Raw genomic sequence first — 10534 nt, 5'->3', positions numbered from 1 at the left:
CTTTGTTTATTTCTTTGCTTTTTACGAATGTGTTTCATGAACATATCTCATATGGATTCATGTCATATGGATTATTTGCTTAAGTCTACGAAACAAATTATATTTTCTATTAAAAGACTTTTTTTAATTTTAAATGTAGAAATTACGTACTAATTTTATAATTTGCAATAAACAATTCCAGAAAATCTCGTTGAAAAAAGGTTAAAAAGATTTTAAATTAATTTTCGCCAATAGAATTTTCGATTCTCCAGTCCCTCGTGCTTATGGTTGCAATTACCTCAGATCATAGACGTTGCATTGCTTAAATATTTCTTAAAACGTAAATTAAATAAAAGTAAATTTAAGGCGGAGATCTTAATTTTTAAAATGCACTTTAAATTTGGATACCAAGTCTAGATTGAAAATTCCTATGTTGTCTCGTTAGTTTCTAAGTAAATTAAGATACGGACCGCTGGCATTTTGATTCATGTTCGATTTCTTACCAAATGAAATGATGCTTGAGTGTTTTCGCTATGGTAAATTCCCAAGTGCTATTTTAAAGTATCTGCATTGCCCGGAAATCCCAGAAGTACGAGAGACCATATTTTGCTAATTTGTGTTTATTCACGAGAACATGCAGGTTGGGTTCTAAAAACACTGCAAAAGCCTGGACACTCGATTGTACAGGGTGAACTAAAAGTCGTGCTCATTAGATTTTGAAAGGTTTTGAAAATTTTAAAGGGGATATTAATGGCAAAATGTTTCAGTAACACCCCTGTACTATTAAAACTAATATATCACTAGAAATAGCGGTTGCGGTTTAAGCTGTTAACTTGAAAAACAGTTTTCTTGGGGCAAAATGATCATGAATTGTTTGAAGAAGAGCGAATGTTGAGCATCATTTCGCAAGAACATTTAGGATGGAAAAATGTTTATGATGTAAGAGAAGCACTGGGCACCAGAATTCAGGAGTTTCAAAATTTTTAGAATTTAGGACAATGCCGAGCGACAGAATTTAGGACCCGTAGCGATTGCAAAGGGCGGCAAAATGTTTGGTGCCTGCGTTGCCGGGTTATTAATATACGCCCGTCATTTCTAAATCAGTTCTGTTAAAGAGTGCTTTCCAGCTTTTTTGGTAGCACAGATTAAACGTGACCTCGAGAAGTTACACGCGTTAGTTCATTACAAGCGAAAATAATTTAAATTTATAGAATTCACTTCAATTTTTTACTTCATAATCTATCGGAGACGAAAGGTTTCTACACAAAAGTTTTTCTATTCCTTTGAAAGATGAGCTTAGTTTTTCGTTGGTTTTTAATAACTCAGCTTGTCGCGCTCTTACATCCGCGGCCTAACATCAGTGGCGTAGCTAGAATTTAATTTTGGGGTGTGCAATCACCATCATAAAATCAAAATTATCGTTCTGCAATTTTTCTTAATTATAGTTTCAACAATTAAATATTAAATTAAATCTAAATATTACCGCCCAATAAGAGACACCCAGCGAACCAAATATCTTGTCCCTTAAATAAAGGTATCTTTTCTTCAGAGGGTACATACAAAAATATGTGTAATTTAATTAAAAATTCAGGTTATATCAAGCTTTGAATAAATGGCATATAAATAAGTAACATAGCTACAGGTATTTATTTGAATTTAAAATTAATGAAAATGAAAACTTTTAATTAAAAATGTTTATTATTGCACAAATGTAGGAAATGAACAATAGAGATTTGTACTCACAAAAAAATTATTAAGATAATCCCATACTCGAGTTTGTTTGAAAGTATGTGAATTGCAACCCCTTTTTTCCTTGTGGATATCACTGATGATCTTCAGTCCTTCATTGTCACCAATGGTAATCATGAGTTGTTTTAATTGAGAGGAGTATTTTAAGATACGTGTATTGTTTTTTATGTCACACATTTTATCTGGTTTTTCTTTATCTTCCTCATTGCTCTCCAAGATATTTTTGTTCAGGCTCACATCATCTATTACAGTTGAAATAAAAAAAAAAAAAAATTATATCTTCATTGGTGTCTTCAGTATACAAGTGTTCATCGATTTCTAAAGACACTGGCATTTGAGCACTGCCACGGATTCTGCTCAAGCTCAAACAGTTCATTTTCATAAGTAGTATTTTCATTAAGGACACTCGGAATTTCAAAGCCTGCTTTATTAAAACAGTGCTCAACAGAACTTTGTGATAAGAACTGAACAGCTTTTGTCATCCACTGAATGGCATTCATTACGTTGTCACGTTTTGCAAGCTGATCGCTATTTCTGCAAACAACTTGACAAAGAACATGGTGGTAAAAACAGTATTCTGTTATGAACCTTGAAGCTTTTATTTATATTTTGGTCCACGGGTTATAATACTGATGTTGCATTGTGTTGAAAAAACACTAAGTTTACTGATTTCAGTTTTACATTTGGTGGGTGGGCTGACGAATTGTCAAGAAGTAGCAAAATCTTCCTATCTTTTTAGACACTGTTTTATTAATAAAAATCAACCATTCTAACGTTACGCTTTGTATCATCTATGAATTTTATTGTGACTCCAATGGATAGATAATGATTTGAATTGATGTCTTTGAAGCATCTTGGTTTTTTGGCTTTTCCAGATACAAGTGTTTGCTCAAATTCTCCTTCCATGTTTCAAGAAAGTAATATAACGAGACTTTCCTTGGAGCTTTTACCACTACATAACTTTTCTCCTTTTAAGCAATGAGTTTTATTCGGCAAAATTTGATAAAATAATCCAGGTTCATTTGCACTGTAGATGTTTTTAGCTTCATATCCTCCACAAATTCCATTTAGCTTTTTATCCAGTCTGAGAAATGTCGCACATCTACTGATTTTTCTTCACCACAAATAGTATCAAAAGTAATGTTATGTCTTTGCTTAAATTTGTCTAACCACCCTTTGGATACTTTGAAGATCTGTAGTTTTAGACTTCTGCAAATTCTTTTGCCTATTTTTACAATAATACTCCACTTACAGGAATATTGTTATCTCTTAAGGAACAGAACCAGATGAACACTAATGTATTACTTTCACATGTTTCAGGTTTTTTACTTCCTTGTACGAAGTAAAAAGGAAGTATTGTAATCGCGAAAAGGTTCAGGCAGCATATTTCAACGAAAATATTCACTTTGACTGCTTTCGAATGCAAATTAACGATGTTTTCGCGTGATATCTTTACGTAAGAACAGAAAAAAGACTCTTTTCCTCCAAAAAAACTAAAAAACTACTTTAAAATGAATTCTGAAGAGAATTTTTCGGGGCGTCTATACGAACGTATGTACGTACGTGCGTACGTACGTATCTCGCATAACTCAAAAACGAGTAGCCTCAGAATGTTTAAATTTCGTATATAAGACTACTATAACATGTAGATGTGCACCTCGTATTTTGGTTTCAATCGGCCGCGCCAAACGTATATAAATATATATATAAATATATCCACTCTGTTTAACGGCTCAGTGATCTCAGTTTCTTTACTCTTATATGTTTGTAAATTGCACATTTTTTGCTTTAAAAATAATTGAATTATGTTGTTTTTATCTTCCGGTTAAGGGTTTTATGCCTTTAATAAATCTGTATGCAATATTTGTACAATAATCAACAATTTAAAAGCTGTTTAAATGCGGTTAAATTTTAAATAACATGGCGGACATTTTGTTTACATTTGAAACAGCAGAATTGTAGATTTGTTGCCAATCTAGAGAGACTAAGCTTCGCAACAACAAAAATAACGCCTGCATTTATTATTGCGAATTAAATCATTCTTAATCCTTTCCGGAATATTTTTTTGGAAATAAGTGTTTAAGATTTACTTCGTAATTTTTAATACAGATATTTTGAGTTTTTATGTATTGTTGCCTTCTCGCGAAGTGAGAACTGAATTAATTGAATACTAAACTGAAATACTAAATCGTCTGTGAGAAACTGTTTCTTTTCTGTTTTGAATGCTTAATTTCTTTCATACATCGTTCTAGCTTTATTATAGTATTTGAATAGAACATGTGGCAACGATAAGATAATTCTTCAAATGATATAAATTTTGTGCTTTCAGAGTGTCGTTATAGTAAACAAATATAGTGAATTTTAAAGAGTGCATTTAATTTATTGTGGTTTATGCGCTGTCGATTTAATTCAATCCAATCAATTTAAATGAAATTCAAGAAAAAAATGCGTATAATTTTATGTTCCGTACAAGGAAGTCATGTGGTATACACATCAGATTTTTTTCCTAAATTTTACAATCTTAGAAGAATGTTCATTTGAATTAGTAATCCATATTGTAGATGTTTTTAGTTTCATATCCTCCATAAATTTCATTTAGCTTTTTATCCAGTCTGACAAATGTTGCACATCTACTGATTTTTCTTCACCACAAATAGTACCAAAAGTAATGTTATGTCTTTTCTTAAATCTGTCTAACCACCCTTTGGATACTTTGAAGTTCTGTAGTTTTAAACTTTCGGCAATTTCTTTTGCCTATTTTTACAATAATACTCCACTTACAGGAATATTGTTTGCTCTTACGGAACAGAACCGGATGAACTCTAATGTATTACTTTCACATGTTTCAGTGGTTTTTTTTTTTTTTTTTTTCCTTAAATTTTACAATCTTAGAATGTTCGTTTAAATTAGTAATTCATAGTAATTTTATTTCTTTTCTATCATTTAGCGCATCACTTACTTGGTTTTTACCTCTTCCAGATTTTTGCCCTAAATCTTTCAAAATAAACTTTCCAGTTTCTGTTACATAAATTAAATCAACTTTTTGTTTTAATGTTAATTTTTCCCTCTCTGAAGCCATGATAAATAACATTTATAAAAAAACGCAAAGCACAAGTAAAAAACCTCCAGGCCTAGGAAGAAATAAGAATCATAAAAGTTCTCATTCCATTCACATTATGAGATCCTTGTCCTTGGCAGATGGTCCATTCACCCCACCACCATATCTTTCCTATTAGTCTCTGTCTTTCATTGATTACAATTGGCTAACACTCTTTTCTTCCCATTACTGAGAACTGTAGCAAGAATGACTGGATTTTGAATTGTGTACATGGTAAATATCCTTTTGATTTTACTACCTTTCTTTTTTTTTTTCCATGTACTTGTTCCCATTATCCCCATTAAAAAGCAGTTTTCAAAAGAGAGGATTAACTTTACACTTCATTGTTCTCTTGTCACGAAAGTATCTTTCACTGAGCACAAACTTGCTTTTGAAACCTCAAGACCATTACTAACAAAGAGCATTTCCGTTTATTTCTTTACTTCTGTCTTATTTTTGAAACTGATTTTCAGTATCTCATTCATTCATTCATACACATATTGCCGGGATGCCGCTAGAACTGCGCGCCGTGTCCGGCTCAATGCCACATGGGCGCATGACGGTGATAAACCGGACAAATCAAAGTGAGGTCGGAGGCAAGTAAGAGGGGGGTGACAATGCGTCACAGGAAGAGAAGAAAAGACCAGGTTACAGTGTCTCTTAAATAGAGTATTCTTTAATAAGAGGTAAATACACTAAGGTCCGTATTCGAAGGACCGGGAGGAACATAATTGTTCCTTAAATAGAGGTGTCCTCATCGCGGGTGACCTGGATCTTAAAAGCTCTGATTACTTATTGCTAGTGTAAAGTGTTTTTCACCATTTGCTACTTCGCTCAAATACCGCAGTCCCTATATGGACACAGTGTATAGTTTCAGTAACTTATGTGCCTCAGTGTTGTGCAAGAACTTTAGTGTTTTTAATTTCTCAGACCAAGACTTCACTGAATTGTGATATCTACTATTTCAAGATGCATTGGCTGTGGACAGTTCACGGGAGGGTGACTCCCACGTCACTACCACTGTCCAATCTGTGTTTTACAGCAAGGATGAATTTGAATATTTTGTTTAACTAATCTGTTGCACTCAGATGTGCCATTTGTCTTCATTTAGATCGCGATATTAGTTTAATCTGGATAACCTGTTTCAAAACTTGATAATTATTAACATGTCCAACATTTCTCATTGCACGCGTAAGCTGCTTTGTTCGGAGTCTGAACTTGGGTGGGTAACCACCCACGTGACAGGCTCCAGCCAATCATCTCCCTCCGCCTGGCGAATAGTGTCACAGCTCGAACGGCAATTCCAGATGCTACTCCACGTACATTTCACAAAAATTGACAAGTTTCGCCTAGTTGGCGCTGCATAAATCGACTTAATTAAAAACTTAAATACCCACGCCTTAGGGCAATTTACCAACACAGACGGTTAAAGTAGCGGTTGGCTACTAATTGCTGCCTAGGCATTGACACGATTTCGCGGTAATCTGACATTTCCTGTTTTGACCATGCCAAAAAATAGTAAAATGTATTTATGATGATCAAAATAGTCCAACTTATTTAAATGGCTTTCTATTATAACTGTTCTAAGGTGTTTCTCCCGCCTTCTTACCGTGTTTTCGTGGTGTGGTGGTCTGCACGCTAGGCGCGTATTCCAGGGGTCCGTGGTTCGATTCTCGGCGAAGGTGTTGCTCATTTTTCATCTGTCCTGTTTTCAAAAAATAAATAAATAAAAATAAAAAAATAACCTAATGAGACTTTGGTGCCTGAACTAAAAAGGATATTGAATGATGATTCTTCACACCCAGGATTTGGAGATAGGGACCCTAAAACCCCAGTCACCCTTTAAGAGGGGGGTATATAAGATGTTTCTCTCACCTTCTTAGCGTGTCTTCGTATTGTAATGGAATGCACGCTGGCCGCGTATTCCAGAGGTCCGGGGTTCGATTCCCGGCGAAGGCGTGGCTCATTTTTCATAACTCCTGCTTCCAAAAAATACCTAATGTCTCTACAGTGTTTTATGAAAGATATCAGAAAAATTGCCAGATTTACAGTCAACTGATAGTTCTAGTGACAAGCTATTTATTATATGCTCAGTCTTTGAAGATATATTTAGTACTCGTAGCAATACTAAGTAATGAAAAGTAATACTTTAAATTTGATTTCTTTTGTTTACAAAATATCTTACTGTTTCATTATTCTGTATTCTTAATAACTATTAATAACTTTGCTTTGTAATATCTGTAAATGCACCGTTAGTTTCGCACTCACTCTTATTTAGAGACTCTTCAGTCACTAGTTCGAATGACCATTGCAGCATTTTCGAAGTCTACATTTTTGTTTTGCCTTCGAGTCTACATTTTTCTAGTGGCGTCGAGTGATTCACTATTTGACAATACTCATATTCCTAGATTTCCCATTGCTACTAATACCTATCAGTTCACATGTAGTATTATACATTAAAAAATATTAATTATAAAATTATACCTTGCATTACTGTCACTGTATCTAATCCAACTTTTATATCTCACTCATTCTTGTATCCTACAATTCGAAATGTGGCATGTCCTACAAAGAGTAGGGTCCCTGAACACAGGTACCCTGGTGTATATCATCACTCACAAGAGGTACCTATGTACTACTGTATATGCATGCACTCATATATATATATGTGTGTGTGTGTGTGTGTGTGTGTGTGTGTGTGTGTGTGAGTGAAATAATAAGAGCGAAAGGAAAAGCCAGAGCAGTGTCGATGCTTGCTTAGATCCATATTGAAGAAGAATTTTGATTGCGTAGTATCTAAAGAACTTGGCAGTCGAGGCAGATTTAATTCCATTTTTATTTGCAATTGATAATTTGTGGCCACAATCACTTGTCACTCTAGTGTTGCCTTTCCACAGAAGATTTACATTTTTGATATTGTTGAGATAGAAAGCAAGTCAGCGAAATTACATCTTAGCAGAGCAAAGAGCAAAAGCTGAAGTGCGTCGTTATGAAGGATGGAAGCACGCAAAGAAAAATGTTTTGGTTTGCAATTTGGAGATTGGTCCAGAGCAGAGGTGGGTAAAAGCCGTCGCGCGGGCCGGATCCGGCTCTTTTGCTTACTTTATCCGGCCCATTGAAAAATCCTGCATGCAATATTTTTAATCTCTTATATGCCGTAACATCCTCTTAAAATATATCTCATTTAATCTCTTACATATATATGCCTTATTTCTTAATAATATATATATATATTATTTTATTGTAATAATTAAATTATTTGTTTGTAGGCATTTGTAAAATGAGTCAATCTAAAAAAAAGAAAAGTTTGTTTGGAGTGCAGAAATTTCAATGAAGCATGGACGATAAAATACCTTTTTACAGACATTGTTAAGAATGCAATTTGTTTAGTTTGCCAGAAAACAATTGCTGTTTTCAAGGAATGCTATTTAAACAGGCATTTTAAATCAAAACATCCAAAATATGCATCACTTCCTTTAAAAGAACTTAAAGTGCAGCAGAAAACATGACAAAAAAACTTGAATAAGGAACAAAATATTTGTTCGAACAAAGTAATATCGAGAAATCTACCACAAAATCAAGTTATGCTGTTGCAAACAAAATTGCTAAGTTATGTAAACATTTTACTGAAGCAGAATTTGTTAAACAATTAATAAGAAGAATAAGAAAGAGTTAAGAAAGAATTTGTTAAACAATTAATAAGAAGAATAAGAAAGAGTTAAGAAAGAATTTGTTAAACAATGCATGATGCAAGTGTCCGCGATATGTTGTCCTGAAAAGAAAAATATTTTTGAAAATGTAAGCCTTTCGAGAAGAACAATGGTGCGACGGATCGAAAATATTGCAGAAAATTTACTTGACCAGCTAAGAACAAAAATTGCTGATTTTACATATTGTTGTCTGGCTTTAGATGAATCCTGCGATATTACTGACACAAGTCAATTATTAATATTTATCCGAGGTATTAACAAGAAATGTGAAATTAGCGAGGAACTTCTGAGTGTGCATCCAATGAAAGATAAAAGTACAGGTGAAGACTTCTTTATCGCTGTTGAAGAGTGTTTAGTTAAAGTAAATTTAACTTGGAACAAAATAGTAGGCATCACTACGAATGGCTGTCCTAGTTTAACAGGGACAAATGTGGGTTTATTAAAACGAATCTGCGACAAAGTAAAAGAGTTGCAGCCAGAACAGGATATATTATTTTTACACTGCATTATTCATCAAGAAGCGGTATGTAGAAAAGTCTTGAAATTGAATCACGTCGTTACTGTTGTGAATTATTTCCGGGGACGTACCTTAAATCACCGACAATTTGTTGAATTTTTGAAAGAAATTGAAAGTGACTTTTACGAAATTCCTTATTACACTGAAGTGCGATGGCTTAGCATCGGTAAAGTTTCGGACATTTTTCAATATTTACTTCATGAAATAGTATCTTCTTGTCGATAAAAAAAACTACATGATTTTACTGAATTGTGAATGAGGCATGGCTAAACGATTTCTCATTTGCAGTAGATATTGTAAAATATTTGAATGAACTAAATATAAATCTACAAGGGAAAACACAATTCGGTTTCAATATGCACTCAAACGTCAAAGCGTTTATGATAAAACTCAATTTATTTGCTAAAAACTTTAATAAGAACTTACTAAATCATTTCCCTTCATTACAATCACGACGAGAATCATTGAAAAATACCGATTTCCTTCCGATTTAACCGATTAGTGCAATAACACAAGACCTGCATTCTGAATTCCAGAGAAGATTTCAAGATTTCAAAGCTATTGAAAAACCTTTATCGTTAATTAGTCAAACTTTCAAATCTGACGTGCAAGAAGCTCCTGTTGAAATTCAACTAGAACTAGTTCACTTACTTTCAAATAATTTCCTAAAAGAAAATTTTCACTCAAACGAGTTGAGTGTTTTCTACGGTGCTTTGAATACAGAACATTTCAAACACTTTTTGAACTATGTTAAAAAATACCTAGTTTTATTTGGTTCAACCTTACCAAATAAACATTAGCATTCAACATTACCATTAACCTAGTTTTATTTTTTTATTTGTGAAAGAACGTTTTCGTTAATGATTTACACGAAAAATAAATATCGATCACAAATTACTGACGAAAATCTACACTCGGTATTAAGGATTGCTACAAGTGATTTGGATCCAAATTTTGAAGAAATAATATCAAATGAACATTCCAGATTTAACGTTTCGCATTAACTAAAACTATTCTATTTTAGCGTTTGATGTTTGTCTTTTCTTTTATAATTCTTTTCACTATTATATTTACAAAATGTAATATAAATATAAGAATGTAATAACTATGATCAAAATAAAATAATTTGTATCGTTAATATATAAATAAATAAATATCAAAATAAAATCTTTCATTAACTGATTTATTTGATGACCATTAATTTAATATTTCTTTAAAAATTTCTTTAAATATTTCTTTAAAAATTACGTGACATCATATTTCTTTAAAAATTACGTGACATCATATTTCTTTAAAAATTACGTGACATATTTTACTGGGCAGAAATTGTTCGCATATACACCAAAGTAAGGCAATTTATTAATAGTATTATCTTTTATTAACTGTCAAATTTCTCTGTCCAATGCTTTAAATTTTAAAGTTTAAAATAATACTTACAGTGTTTTTGTCAAAAAAATTTCTCGGGCAGGGAAAAAAACTCCA

Source organism: Stegodyphus dumicola, chromosome 11 (assembly GCF_044657685.1).
Source record: "Stegodyphus dumicola isolate Sdum_Otavi_A_Nest chromosome 11, ASM4465768v1".
In the NCBI taxonomy this organism is placed as follows: domain Eukaryota; kingdom Metazoa; phylum Arthropoda; class Arachnida; order Araneae; family Eresidae; genus Stegodyphus; species Stegodyphus dumicola.
Note: the sequence above shows the minus strand (reverse complement) of the source record.